This window comes from Triturus cristatus, chromosome 4_1 (assembly GCF_964204655.1).
Source record: "Triturus cristatus chromosome 4_1, aTriCri1.1, whole genome shotgun sequence".
NCBI classification, from domain to species: Eukaryota; Metazoa; Chordata; class Amphibia; order Caudata; family Salamandridae; genus Triturus; species Triturus cristatus.
In genome coordinates, this window is record NC_140585.1 from 275,235,326 (window position 1) to 275,251,242 (window position 15,917).

Below are 15,917 nucleotides of genomic sequence, written 5' to 3' on the forward strand. Positions count from 1 at the left end.
GAGGCGGCCCTCTTTATCAGCTGCTGCACTTCATAAATGTAAAAAAAAGGTTTGTATGTTACTGCAGAGAAACTATTCCGAATAAAAAGAGCCCTTTATGTCCTTTGCAAAACAGGTACACAAAACAATCAAAGAATTACGTTCATGCACTTGGCAGGCCCTCTAACATAACATCAAATTTGTTGGCACGTGTTGTTGACACTATCAACTTCTAAATGGTATCGTATATCCTTCTGCTTCAGAGGAATTCTTCGAATGAGCAGGAAGTCGGTTACTTGTTTTTTTTTTTTGCAACCGGAATGTATTGGAGCCCTTTACTTGAGCACCAGTCACATTACAAAGAAACACATTCATTTTTGGTAGGCACGGGGAGATGAAGTGATTTGCCCAGAATCACAGGATGTTGAGCTGACGCCGAGACTCGAACCCGGTTCCCCAGCTCCAAAGTTGGCAACTCTGGTTGTTACGCCACATCCTCTCCTTTGACCCAACAATGATAGACATCCACTGGGAAACAGCAGATTTAAAGGCGCTGTCCAGGAAATGGTGTCAAGATAGGTCTCAGATCCCCATCAGACGTCAACAAAGAAAATAGCATTCAAAAATGGCTATGTACGGTTGGTGCGGGTTAGTGATGGAGACTGGGTCAATAAAACCGTATTTTTTCCTCTTCCTTGGGTGGCCCGTTAAAATAGGCAAAAAAGCAGAATAGGAGTTGACAAAATGAAATGAAAGCAGATGGTGATCTGTTAACAGAGATTCGAGGTGGGAAATGCATGTTAACACTCAATTAAGGCCCAGCCTGGGCCTTGGCCTATACCTTTTTGTTTAGTCCCCGGCCCGGTTCTGAGCAGGCAGCGCAGGCGCACAGCACGCTAGTGCCCTGGACCCTGAGTGTGGATTTATTCGTGAGCAGGCCTGCCTTGGGATCCTCCTGCCATGGCCCACGGGCCGCCCGCTGCCCCCAGCAGTGCAGCACTCAATTCAAACCCTGATGAGCTCAGGTCAGATTCTGTTAAAATGGGTTTTCTATTCGTCAAGGTCAGGTGCTGTCTGTTGTTCGTGTGTGTGTCAGACTCCGAGCAGGGCCAGGCCAGCTGAAATGTTCCGAGCCAGCAGGCAGCATACATGTCGTGTGCTCCCTTTGGTGGCGCTGTGCTGCTTGACTCTTGGGGGCTGTAACTGGGGCAAAGGTTGTGGTCAGCAAGTCTGCTTAAAATATATTTTTCAGCACAAGCCCCCACTTGGGGCTTGTGCTGAAAAATATATTTTTAGCAGACAACAGGGCTTTCTAGTGTTTTTTTTTCTTTCTTTTTAACACGAATGAGTCCTTTTGTTTTGTTTTCCACTGGCAACTGGTGTTGCCACTGGCACTTGCCGCTTCGGCTAACATGTACATTTCTAGGAGCCCTCGGTGAGTTCCCTTGATGCTGGCTCAGTTGGTTTGTGACTTACATTTTTTAAAATTGTTCGGATTTCAGTCCGGTTTTCACAAGAAAGGAGTTTGCACTGTTAAAATGCGCACTTGTGTGTTCACTTTTCACTCTTCAGCGGATGGTTCACTTCTAAAAGATGCAATCGGGCCACAGTGACGGTAGCTGCAGTTGCTTAATTATGTGTGCTATTTCCTTAGTTTCTGACCTCAGTGACCTGGAGCTGGAGGCTCATGTGAGACATTTCCGTGCTTACTGGCCTGGGTGCTTGCTCGCTACACACCATGTGGGGGGCTGGTCTCACTTTTACTTTTTTCTCTCTGATTCACTTCTTGTGTCTATTTTTGGTGCTCTCTGAAAGAATGTCTATGGGTACATATGACTGGGTGGGTAACCTGGTGCTCTTTAAGGTCATCACCTACTATTTACTGTGCTTTGAAAGTTGATTCAATTGAATATGTAATGAAAAATGTGCTGTAAAATTCACCATTTTGATCTGTCGTTTTCCAAAATTTTCTTGGGGAGAGATAGCGGTCGGGCTAGCGTGCTGCTCACGCTCGCTATGCGCCGGACGGGGGCTGGTCTGCCAAAATTGGCCAGGGCTGCTTTCAGTTCCCAGTCCGGGCCTGCCTGCCGCCCCCACTCATAGGGCTTATGTTGCCCATCATTCCTGCCAGCCCCACCCATTGGGGACCTGTTGCCCATCACTCCTGCCACCCTCACCCATAGGGGACCTGTTGCCCATCACTCCTGCCGACCCCACCCATAGGGGACCTGTTGCCCAGCACTCCTGCCACCCCCACTCATAGGGCTTATGTTGCCCATCACTACTGCTACCCCCACCCATAGGGGACCTGTTGCCCATCACTCCTGCCACCCCCACTCATAGGGGACCTGTTGCCCAGCACGACTGCCACCCCCACCCATAGGATGGGTGATGCGCCACACATCCATCATACACAAACATTAGGTATATCAGCAAAATACATCCGTCCTAACATCATGACAACAGTGTGTAGTCTGTGACAAATGCGGAAAACAACAGGAGAGGAAGGGAACACAAATAGGGAACACTCCTATTTCCCTCAAATAAATCAGACAATCAACAGAGGAGTGTATCAGTATAGTAACAAAATGAATGAGCAAGCATGCTAATAGTTGTAATAAGATTATTACTTTTTGTAAAAAAAACATTTGTTTTTTTATGAAAGCCCTCACTCACCAACCTGGTTGGTGACATGCTTCATCATTGGGCCCCACCAGGAGTGGCCGAATGCCACCCCAGTGTGCTGCGACGCCAGTTTACTGCGGAGCTGGTAAAAACGTGTAGGGTGAATGTGATTTTGGTTTAATTTAAAAATGCCCAATTGTGTCAAAAAAAGACCTTTATTAATTTTGCCAATCAGACATGAATAAAATAATTTGTGTGGGATAACGAACTGGAATTACAAGTTCAAAATTTATCCCAAAGGTGTGGTCAACATGTTTCTGCCTCCATGAATCTATATCAGGCTTTCATCAGGACCAGGGATGTGAGGTGAGAAGAACCCGGCGGTATGGGCGCGCTAAGGCCCACCCTGACCATGGGTTCGTAAGTGTTAAAAATATCGAAAAACACTTGGGATAGATTCCGTCAATAATAGATAGGAACCGATTTTATTCAGATCAGAAAAAAGATAGTGACAAACAAAGACGTACAACATCAAGAAACATAAAAGACAAACAAATTAGCGTCAATGTATGCATGTCCACTACCTGTGACATTCATTAGATGCCTATTGACGCTAATTTGTTTGTCTTTTATGTTTCTTGATGTTGTACGTCTTTGTTTGTCACTATCTTTTTTCTGATCAGAATAAAATCGGTTCCTATCTATTATTGACGGAATCTATCCCAAGTGTTTTTCGATTTTTTTAACACTTACGAACCCATGGTCAGGATGGGCCTTAGCGCGCCCATACCGCCGGGTTCTTCTCACCTCACATGCCTGGTCCTGATGAAAGCCTGATATAGATTAATGGAGGCAGAAACATGTTGACCACACCTTTGGGATAAATTATGAACTTGTAATTCCAGTTTGTTATCCCACACAAAATTATTTTATTCATGTCTGTTAGACCTGGCACCTTGGCGTGAGTTTCCCTTCCACTTTTTGATGGTGTGCCTCGATTGTTTTGCTGGTGTTGTCCGCTCAGGGCACTGCGCCACGGCTAATCCGTGCCGCAGTGCAAGTGCTCCCGAGGTAAAGTGTACCTGTAATTGATGTCCATGATTGGTTTATTGGATTCACTGTCAGTCCCCAGTAAAGTGCACCAGGGGTGCCAGGGCTTGTGAATGCCAATGCTGCTGGTGGGCTTGCAGCGCTGGTTGCGCCACCCACGGAAGCGGCCTTGTAAAGTGTGTCTAGGGTCTGCCACCGCAGACCCTGTGCGCGGTCCGGGACCGTCGCGCTGACTGCGCAAGTGCCCCCACTTGCCAGTCCCTAAACCTTCCCTTACCTACATATTAGCCACCCCTCTGGTAGGCCCAAGGGCAGGGTGCATTGTAGGCATAAGGTAGGACATGCCCTGATGTGTGTGGCATGTCTTAGTAGTGAATTACAGCCATTTTCGTTCTTCACTATTGAAGGCTACCTGCTCTCCATAGGCCAGAATGGGCTGCCGGGATCACGCCAACGCTGTGACCCCAGTGGACTCAGGGAGCATGGTAGAAGTGTCAAGTTTAGTATGCCTGAACTCAGGATAATAAAATACTTCTTGTAGTCAAGTTTATTTTAGTATCCTGGGTTTGTAAATGCTACTTTTAGAAAGTTAGTATTTACTGACCTGACCATCTCAGTCCGCCTCTGCTGTGTGTGTGTGTTCTGCCTGGCAACAGTAAGGAGCAGGGTGGGGGGATCCCCAGAGACAGGTTGGCTGCCAGGTGGTGGGTAGAGAGGTGACACCTGGATGGGTGGGAGGAGTACACCTTGGCTCTTGAATAGCCCTGTGCTCTGCCACCACAAAGCCGGCGCCGCCCCCTGTGGGGCGGCTGATGTCTCTGCCCTGCTGCTGAAAGGAAAGAGCAGAGTCACCATAACAAAGTGCTCCAGAACTGGACTGAGCCAGGCCTAGGCCCCCTGGCGCTAAAGAACAAAAGAATCACGGTATAAAAGTAGGAGCCTGGCTCCTAAGAAATCAGAATCCTGTTTACCACAAAGAACCTCTGCCCGACTAGAAGGAGAAGAAGACGCTGGAGGAGCTGGCCTGCTGCTTGCCTTGCTGAGAAAGGAGAGGAAGAGACTTACTGAAAAGACTTTGCTACTTTGTGCTTGAACATTCTCCAAGGGCTTGATCTGAGCTTGCCCCCTGAACTGAACCCCAGGACCAGTGGGTTCTCTGTGCTTTTGCTCGTCCTCCAATTCGAGCCGTGTGTGCATCCCGCTGGAAAGAGACTGCGCCCCTCATCGCCCCTCCTAGGGCCGTGACACTCAGAAGCTTGCTTGCCTCAAACCCGTGAGAGCCCCGCTCCGTCCAGAGCCGCTCTCTGTCCCCGGGCCGGGCCGCCTGCATCCCTGTCACCGCCTGCTACTGGAGCGCGCTGACCGCGCTATCACCCCTCCCGCCGGAAGCCGTCCGACGACTGTGATCTACGCCGGGTCAACCAGCTGCACTGACTGTGCCCTGCGACCCCGCTTCGCTATCCCCGGACATCTCAGGCCGCGCCGCCCCCGCTGTGGAGACCCTCCTGCACCGCCGTGCTAAAGGGTCGCTGGCCGCGCCTGCCTACGTGCCCACACCTGCTGATTGAGGACCCAAGAACACTTCCCAAGCTGAGAGTCGCACCGACCTGTGCCGACTCTCCACATCAAGAAAGAAGTTCCAGTATCGGGCTCGGGGCCCACAACGCCTTATTTCCCCGTTCGCGGGAGACGAACTCTGTGAGTACTGGAAACTACAAGTAACATTTGCGAGAGACTACAAAGTATCCATTTGAAACTACGAACAAAGAACATTGCCTGCTTTACAACCTGGCGGCATAGCGAAAACGTTATTGGGCTTGTGATAAGTCTGCTGAGATATATATACCTATTTTTACATAAAGAAGCGTATTTTTATATATATCCAAGTCTGGTGTCCGTTTCTGGGGGGATTGATGTATTTACTGTGTGTGTGATTGTAAGTGCTTAACCAACAACGCCTGAGGAATCGCCTTGGCTGCTCACGCCACGCACCTAGAGGGTGAGCAAGGGTCATTCGCAAGGGGTTATCCTGCGCCCTGACATGGAGGAGAGGGTTCCTGCTTGACACAAGGGCAACCTTGCGCCAACCAGAGATCCCCGACTCTAACATTGTTGGCAGCGGTTGGGATTTCGGATTTGCACTTGTAATTTGCATACAGTGAATTATTAATCACCAGATAGTGAGAGCAGACCAAATAACGCAGCCACAGGTTTAATTGTTGAACTTTGTTGAGACATCTGCCATTACTGCAACCATGCCTGGCTCACTCTCTGCTGGAAGAGCGCTCTCCGTGATTTCGGGAATAGATGAGGTGGATTGGGAGAGACTGGAAGGTTACACAACGGAGCAATTGAAAGGCTACAGTGTAAAATTCAGAGTTCCCCATGCTGGATTCAGGAAGAAGAACCAGTACCTCAAGGCGCTGAGAGCCTGGAAGGAGTCACGAGACCCACGGAATGCGGGGGACATCGTTCCACCCGACAACCTTGAGGAGCCCAGCAGAGTCCGGTCGCCAGAGGAGCTGGCAGACAGGGCAGCAGACAGGGCGCATGCAATGGAGATGGCAAAGTTGGCAGGACAAATGGAAATGGAAAAGCAGAAGTTGGCCCTGGAGGCACAACAACGCCAAATGGATCATGATATAAGATTGAAGGAGTTGGAGCTGAAGGCGAAAAGTTTGGACACCGCTCCTTCTGGTGGCAGCACTCCACCAGCGCAGGTAGAGTCCAAGGTGTACATCCCCAAAGATGTAGTAAAGGAGTATTTTAGAAAGGATGACATAGGGCAGTGGTTTAGAGCCTACGAGGTGGCCATGTCCTCACACCGGGTCCCTGAGAAAGACTGGGGAGCGGGGTTGTGGGGAAGGTTCCTTGCGGAAGGGCGGGACACACTGTTAGATTTGCCCTTAGAAGTCCAGACCTCATACCCCCATATGAAGGAAGCTTTAATGACCAGGTATGGGTTAACTCCGGAGCTATATAGACAGCGGTTCAGGGAGACGAAGAAGATCCCTGAGAGTACCTATGTGGAGTATGTGACCTTTTTCTGCAGAGCGCTGGATGGTTGGGTGAAGGGTAGCAAAGTGAATGATTATCAAGGGCTGCTTGATTTAATTGCATGGGAGCACTTGTCCAGTCAATGTTTTCCTGAGCTACGCCAGCACCTGATTGATAGCAAGCTGTCCAACCCGAGGAAGCTTGCTGAGGAGGCGGACCGCTGGCTCAGCACCAGGGTCCACAAGGGTCAAGTGGGAGACTCCGCCAAAGGTGGGCAGGGTCCCCAGCAGAAGAGTGGGGGGGACAAGGGTAAACAGAAGGGGTTCCAAAAAGGCCCCCAAAGTAATTCCCAAGGGAACCAGCAGAAGGGTTCTCAGCCTCCCCCACCCCCGCAGCAGAACGGGGCCCCGACAGGTAGACCTGTTCCAAAGGGGCCCTTCAATTGTTATAGGTGTGGTGACCCGGGTCACATTGCCTCTGATCCTAAGTGTCGCCTGTTTGGTAAGACCGCACCCACTGGTGCTCCACCCCGGCAAGTAGCTAGTGTTAACTTTGGGGAGGAGGTAGCAGTCCAGGAGGGTGGGGGTCCCGGGCAGATGACCCTAGTCTCGCTAGGAGACAGTGAGATGGTCCCTGTAACCTACCTGCCCTCTAACACTAAGAAATATGGGCAAGTAGTGACCATCAATGGAAAGAAGGTTGAGGCTCTTAGAGATACAGGAGCCAGCGTGACCTCGGTGAGGCAACACCTGGTGTCTCAAGAGCAAATTGTACCCAATGCCTACTGTAGGGTTGTCAATGCTGACAACGTAGAGAGTCGTTGTCCAATGGCTCAAGTTCCCTTTGAGTGGGGGGAGGTCTCTGGTACTCTACAAGTCGCTGTGAGAACTGACATGCCTGTAGACTGTCTGCTAGGGAACGACCTGGAGAGTTCCCCTTGGGAAAAGGTGGAGAAGACCACGCATCTGAGGATGGTGGGTCTACCCGACTGGGCGTGCGTGACCACCCGGTCCATGGCAGCCAGTAGGGGTGTTGAGAGGGTCCTGGAGCCTGAGGGAGAGGTCCAGGAACCGGCCTTAGGGAGAAGGCGCAGGAGGCGCGGGAAACCGGCCCCCGAAGTTCCCACGGCCCAGGAGGAAGTAGACCCTGAGGGGGATGCTCTGGAGCCTACCGGGGAACAGATTGCCGAACTGGGAGATCTGCCTGAGCAGACCCATTGGCAGCAAGAAGGAGGTCCCTCCAGGGAGGAATTCTGCAGGGAGCAGAAAGAATGCCCTTCTCTCGTGGGTATGTGGCAACAGGCTGCAGACCAGGCCAACGGTGTTCAGGCCAAAACACACTACGTGTACTGGGAGAGTGACCTCCTGTATTCCGAGCCTAAGGCTGCTGAACCTGGGTCAGCCCGTGTGCTGGTGGTACCCCAGAAGTTCAGAACCTTCCTACTGGGGCTGGCTCACGATGTGCCTTTAGCAGGACATTTGGGGATGGACAAGACCTATGACAGGCTTGTCACCCACTTTTACTGGCCCCAAATGCATAAGAATTCAGATTCCTACTGCAGAACCTGTCAGACTTGCCAGGCAAGTGGTAAGAGCGGAGGGAAGCACAAGGCTCCTCTGCAACCTTTCCCTGTGGTCGGTACGCCATTCCAACGAGTGGGTATTGATATTGTGGGGCCTCTGGACCCCAAGACAGCCCTGGGCAACAGGTTCATCCTGGTCTTGGTGGACCATGCCACCCGGTACCCTGAAGCCATCCCTCTGAGGACAGTGACGGCCCCCGTGGTGGGACGGGCACTGATGGGAATTTTCTCCCGAGTGGGATTCCCTCTAGAGGTGGTGAGCGACAGGGGGACCAATTTCATATCCACATATATGAAATCCCTGTGGAAGGAGTGTGGGGTAACTTACAAGTTCACCACTCCTTACCACCCCCAAGGAAATGGGTTGGTTGAGAGATTCAACCGAACCCTCAAAGACATGATCATGGGCCTGGACGGTCCAATGAGGCGTAAGTGGGACGTCCTCTTGCCATGCCTGCTCTTCGCTTACCGAGAGGTGCCGCAGAAGTCTCTAGGGTTCAGCCCCTTTGAGCTTCTGTATGGTCACCCGGTAAGAGGACCTCTGAGTTTGGTAAAGGAAGGCTGGGAGCAATCTCCCAGGAAACCTCCCCAGAATGTATATAGTTACATGCTGGCCTTCCGAAACCAGACTCGGCGTTTCAGGCAACTTGCTGAGGCAAATCTGGAAGCCAGCCAGGAGGAGATGAAGCGGTGGTACGACCGGAATGCCACTCTGGTAGAGCTTCAACCTGGACAAAAGGTGTGGGTCTTGGCCCCAGTGGAGTCGTGTGCACTTCAGGATAAGTGGACAGGTCCATTTGAGGTTGTGGAGCGCAAAAGTCCTATCACCTACTTGGTGGACATGCAGACTCCCAGGAACCCTTTGAGGGTCCTACATGTTAACCGCCTTAAGCCCCACTTAGAGAGGACCGAAGTGGGCATGCTGCTGGCCACTGATGATGGAATGGAAGAGGAGACCGAGCCTCTTCCTGACCTCTTAGTGGCCTCTGAGAAAGATGGGTCAGTGGATGGAGTTAACCTCTCACCCACCCTGACGCCCGAACAACAGGAAGATTGCCGCCACTTGCTGGGACAGTTTTCCGACCGATTCTCCCTGGTTCCTGGTGTCACAGATTGGTGCGTCCATGATGTGGACACAGGAGACAGCTTACCTGTAAAGCACAAGGCTTACAGGGTAACTGACAGGGTCAGAGCTTGCATTAAGGAGGAGGTCTCCAAAATGCTTGCGCTAGGGGTGGTTGAGTCCTCCAGCAGTCCTTGGTCCAGCCCCGTGGTCTTGGTCCCCAAAGCTGCTGCGCCGGGAGCCACACCTGAACTCCGGTTCTGTGTGGACTACAGAGGACTCAATTCAGTAACGAAGACTGACGCGCACCCCATCCCCAGAGCTGATGAGCTCATTGATCGGCTGGGGGCTGCCCGGTTCCTCAGCACGTTTGATTTAACGTCTGGGTACTGGCAGATCGCCTTGACCGATGGGGCCAAAGAGAGGTCCGCATTCTCTACACCAGATGGGCACTTCCAGTTCCGAGTCATGCCATTTGGGATGAAGAATGCCCCTGCCACCTTTCAGAGGTTGGTTAACCAGGTACTGGTTGGGCTGGATGCGTTCAGTGCCGCCTACCTGGATGACATCGCAGTGTTCAGTGCCACCTGGCCCGAACACCTGCGCCACCTCTGGGAAGTGTTGATGGCTCTGCGCCGAGCAGGCCTCACGATCAAGGCAAGCAAGTGCCAGATCGGGCAGGGTTCCGTGGTGTACTTGGGACACCGAGTGGGGAGTGGCAAGGTGGCACCCTTGCAACCCAAAATTGAGACCATCCTGGCTTGGGAACCCCCCAAGACGCAGACCGCAGTGAGGGCCTTCCTGGGGCTCACTGGGTACTACAGGAGGTTTGTCAAGGGCTATGGAACGATTGTTGCCCCCTTGACAGAGCTGACTTCCAAGAAGCAGCCCACGAACGTGATTTGGACTGACACCTGTCAGAAAGCTTTCGACACCCTGAAGACTGCCATGTGCACGGCGCCCGTGCTCTTGGCCCCTGACTTCTCCAAGGAATTCCTAGTACAGACAGACGCTTCAGAGCATGGTGTAGGGGCTGTTCTCTCACAGATGACTGAGGAGGGCTGGGACCAACCCGTAGCCTTCATCAGTAGGAGGTTACTTCCACGGGAAAGTAGGTGGAGTGCAATTGAGCGAGAAGCATTTGCTGTGGTCTGGGCGCTGAAGAAGCTAAGACCCTACTTGTTTGGGTCTCACTTCCGGGTTCAGACGGACCACAGGTCCCTCAGATGGTTGATGCAAATGAGGGGTGAAAACCCGAAGCTGTTGAGGTGGTCCATCTCCCTACAGGGTATGGACTTTACGGTGGAACACCGTCCTGGTACAGATCACGCCAACGCTGACGGTCTGTCCAGGTATTTCCGCCTTAGTGACGAGGAACCCCCTGGGCAAGGGTAGTTCTCCCCACATTTCAGCTGGAGGGGACACGTTTTAGACCTGGCACCTTGGCGTGAGTTTCCCTTCCACTTTTTGATGGTGTGCCTCGATTGTTTTGCTGGTGTTGTCCGCTCAGGGCACTGCGCCACGGCTAATCCGTGCCGCAGTGCAAGTGCTCCCGAGGTAAAGTGTACCTGTAATTGATGTCCATGATTGGTTTATTGGATTCACTGTCAGTCCCCAGTAAAGTGCACCAGGGGTGCCAGGGCTTGTGAATGCCAATGCTGCTGGTGGGCTTGCAGCGCTGGTTGCGCCACCCACGGAAGCGGCCTTGTAAAGTGTGTCTAGGGTCTGCCACCGCAGACCCTGTGCGCGGTCCAGGACCGTCGCGCTGACTGCGCAAGTGCCCCCACTTGCCAGTCCCTAAACCTTCCCTTACCTACATATTAGCCACCCCTCTGGTAGGCCCAAGGGCAGGGTGCATTGTAGGCATAAGGTAGGACATGCCCTGATGTGTGTGGCATGTCTTAGTAGTGAATTACAGCCATTTTCGTTCTTCACTATTGAAGGCTACCTGCTCTCCATAGGCCAGAATGGGCTGCCGGGATCACGCCAACGCTGTGACCCCAGTGGACTCAGGGAGCATGGTAGAAGTGTCAAGTTTAGTATGCCTGAACTCAGGATAATAAAATACTTCTTGTAGTCAAGTTTATTTTAGTATCCTGGGTTTGTAAATGCTACTTTTAGAAAGTTAGTATTTACTGACCTGACCATCTCAGTCCGCCTCTGCTGTGTGTGTGTGTTCTGCCTGGCAACAGTAAGGAGCAGGGTGGGGGGATCCCCAGAGACAGGTTGGCTGCCAGGTGGTGGGTAGAGAGGTGACACCTGGATGGGTGGGAGGAGTACACCTTGGCTCTTGAATAGCCCTGTGCTCTGCCACCACAAAGCCGGCGCCGCCCCCTGTGGGGCGGCTGATGTCTCTGCCCTGCTGCTGAAAGGAAAGAGCAGAGTCACCATAACAAAGTGCTCCAGAACTGGACTGAGCCAGGCCTAGGCCCCCTGGCGCTAAAGAACAAAAGAATCACGGTATAAAAGTAGGAGCCTGACTCCTAAGAAATCAGAATCCTGTTTACCACAAAGAACCTCTGCCCGACTAGAAGGAGAAGAAGACGCTGGAGGAGCTGGCCTGCTGCTTGCCTTGCTGAGAAAGGAGAGGAAGAGACTTACTGAAAAGACTTTGCTACTTTGTGCTTGAACATTCTCCAAGGGCTTGATCTGAGCTTGCCCCCTGAACTGAACCCCAGGACCAGTGGGTTCTCTGTGCTTTTGCTCGTCCTCCAATTCGAGCCGTGTGTGCATCCCGCTGGAAAGAGACTGCGCCCCTCATCGCCCCTCCTAGGGCCGTGACACTCAGAAGCTTGCTTGCCTCAAACCCGTGAGAGCCCCGCTCCGTCCAGAGCCGCTCTCTGTCCCCGGGCCGGGCCGCCTGCATCCCTGTCACCGCCTGCTACTGGAGCGCGCTGACCGCGCTATCACCCCTCCCGCCGGAAGCCGTCCGACGACTGTGATCTACGCCGGGTCAACCAGCTGCACTGACTGTGCCCTGCGACCCCGCTTCGCTATCCCCGGACATCTCAGACCGCGCCGCCCCCGCTGTGGAGACCCTCCTGCACCGCCGTGCTAAAGGGTCGCTGGCCGCGCCTGCCTACGTGCCCACACCTGCTGATTGAGGACCCAAGAACACTTCCCAAGCTGAGAGTCGCACCGACCTGTGCCGACTCTCCACATCAAGAAAGAAGTTCCAGTATCGGGCTCGGGGCCCGCAACGCCTTATTTCCCCGTTCGCAGGAGACGAACTCTGTGAGTACTGGAAACTACAAGTAACATTTGCGAGAGACTACAAAGTATCCATTTGAAACTACGAACAAAGAACATTGCCTGCTTTACAACCTGGCGGCATAGCGAAAACTTTATTGGGCTTGTGATAAGTCTGCTGAGATATATATACCTATTTTTACATAAAGAAGCGTATTTTTATATATATCCAAGTCTGGTGTCCGTTTCTGGGGGGATTGATGTATTTACTGTGTGTGTGATTGTAAGTGCTTAACCAACAACGCCTGAGGAATCGCCTTGGCTGCTCACGCCACGCACCTAGAGGGTGAGCAAGGGTCATTCGCAAGGGGTTATCCTGCGCCCTGACGTGGAGGAGAGGGTTCCTGCTTGACACAAGGGCAACCTTGCGCCAACCAGAGATCCCCGACTCTAACAATGTCTGATTGGCAAAATTAATAAAGGTCTTTTTTTGAAACAAGTGGGCATTTTTAAATTACACCAAAATCACTTTCACCTTACACGTTTTTTACCAGCTCCGCAGTAAACTGGTGTCGCAGCACACTAGGGTGGCATTCGGCCACTCCTGGTGGGGCCCAATGATGAAGCATGTCACCAACCAGGTTGGTGAGTGAGGGCGTTTATAAAAAAACGAATGTTTTTTTTACAAAAAGTAATAATCTTATTACAACTATTAGCATGCTTGCTCATTCATTTTGTTACTATACTGACACACTCCTCTGTTGATTGTCTGTGACAAATGCCCACAACAGTGATTATGACTTCAAACATAAAATGTAACTACCATCACATGTGTGACCAAAAACTAAGTGTGGCCTACACAAGGCAAGCATCACTATAGCACTGTGTCAATGTGCACTAACACCCCCTCACTGTGTAGAACACAAGTTAAGTGTGGGGTTCCAAACTGCAGCAAATGTTGAGCATAGTGGTAATGGGGTCTAAAAGCCCCCTCATCACAGTGACCAAAAGGTAAGTGTCATCATGGTCAAAACTGCAAATGCCAAACAGCATGCATGATTCCTGCTCCTAACACATGAAACACTTTTGTGGCAAAGTAGTGGTTGTGTCCCATATCCACAGAGGTGTGGTGAGGCTAACAGGGCTGTGAAACCCTAACATACTCTCGGCCATGTGCAGGCAAGCGCAACCCATGGGGGCTGACATTGCATACAGTGTACAATGACACAAAAGCAGAAGTGACCATCACAAAGCATACACACATCTCGAAAATAGACACACAAATCAAAACATCCTGTGTAGACTGTAGGTGTCCGGTCACAAACTCCCATTCCATGGCAGCACTGGGACCTAACAACCAGGATGAATATGCAGAATGATGTGATATGACTCACAGGGACAGCAGGGAAAATCACAAAAACAACATCCAGACAATGGCCCACAACAGCAATAACAATGCACTGGTGCAGATGCACAAACACAAACAGGCAACCTCACACTGTACATCTGACACAACATGTGTGTGTGTATCTCAGTATCCCCAGGCAACTACACAACACATGAGGGGGGCTGAACCACAGTGAGACAGATGTGGACACAGTGCCATACAAAAGTAACCCATCCTTGGGCCCCCCTTAGTGGGCAATCAGGCATTGTGAGATGAGAAGGAGCACAACAGACACATGTGACACAAGCTGGAATGAACAGCATCTAACACAGCAAGAGACTGACACACAACAGCACTACCCCCAGGGACCATACATTGGGGTGACACAAGCATGCATGACACGTCCACTGTGATGACAAAGGTAGATGTCGTACAAACTGTGAAACCCAGACATGTGTCCTGTGCCAAAACGTACATCACACCTACACAAATACAAATCACTCAGCATGGCCCGTCATCCATGGACAAACGGGAGCTAGGGGCCCATCCATGTAAACATTTACATCAGTCCACCCTCAACACCACACACCCTGAACTGCACCAATGTGCATCTGTGAAGCCCACTTGGACAGGTGACATTGCATATGCACCCATGACAAACACAGTAATATTGGGAGGAACTAAGGTGCACAGACTCATCACACAAGGACAGTCTCCAACCCTGGTGAATGACAAACATACTGCACAGTATGCGGTACATGGCCATGACGTCAAAGCTCCCGTAACCTTTGGAATACCTGTCACAGTCCCAGGACAATGCAGAAGCCAATGAGACCCACAGGCACTCATGCTCACACCTGCCAACATTTCAGCCCTGAACCGGACGAGTGGGAGCAGTCACACACACATACACCTGTCTCAATAACTGAAAGGTACCAGCTAGGGACAACTACATGATATTACGCGCAAAGAAGTGCCTTGGGGACCCCTGACTGTGTCCCATCTGCGTCTGACCACATCATCACCACTCAGAAATGACAAATTCCAATGATGAAACACCAATTAACAGTAGTGTGTCATGCGCCCACCCATCTGGTCGCCCATGGCAAAGATGTGGGATGAACACAGTACAACTCAGCAAGCATCAACAACAGTAACATATCAAGGGAACACTGCCTGTGTATGAAAAGGGATGTTGACATACACACACATGCCCACACAACACACACCATGGGCCCAGGCAATGTCACAGAACAACACACTTACTTGAGGGGACTCGACTCCTGTGGAAGCTCAGCTGTGCCAAACATAGTCCCAGCAGGTCTCAGTCATGTCAGCAGAACACTTGGTCAGTCAGCTATCAGTTACCACACAATGAAGGCTCTGGTCACAACAGCCTGGGTACGTGAGTGTCCCTTAAGTCATCTGCACATACTTAATACATATGTCCAGCAAGTTGCACAGTGGACCCAGTTGCTCCTACACCAATGATGCCCACACCAACATGTCCAGTGTAGATGCGCCCACAGTCAGGGAAATAGACAAATTGGACAATGGGAAGCACATCATATGTGCATGTGTGCAAGCCACAGATGTGACCATGCAAATGAAATGTTTACAGATATGCTCACAAATTGTTAATCATGATACACCCAGTTAGCTGCAAAGAATGACATGGATACAGACCAGAATAGGATACATATCTCATGGACCACATGGAGTACCTCACATCAACACCTCAGTATTCAACATTGGAAATCCAGCATTACAACTGCAAGGTCATGCTAAACATCATCAACATAATGTACAGCTAAATCAAATTCACAAGGAGAAAGAAAAAAGCTTTATTCAGCAATTTTTAAATGCAAAGTCCTTTCCAAACAAAGGCCAATGGCCAGTCCATATCCAAATGTCAACAATGTGATTTAAGTGACAACTGTCAAATGTTGCTTGCCTGCACTGGTAAGGACAGGGGACATCCCCTCGGAGGGGCATACATGGGGGCAGGCCAGGCACCGCGGGACAGGATCAGGGCTCAGCAGAAG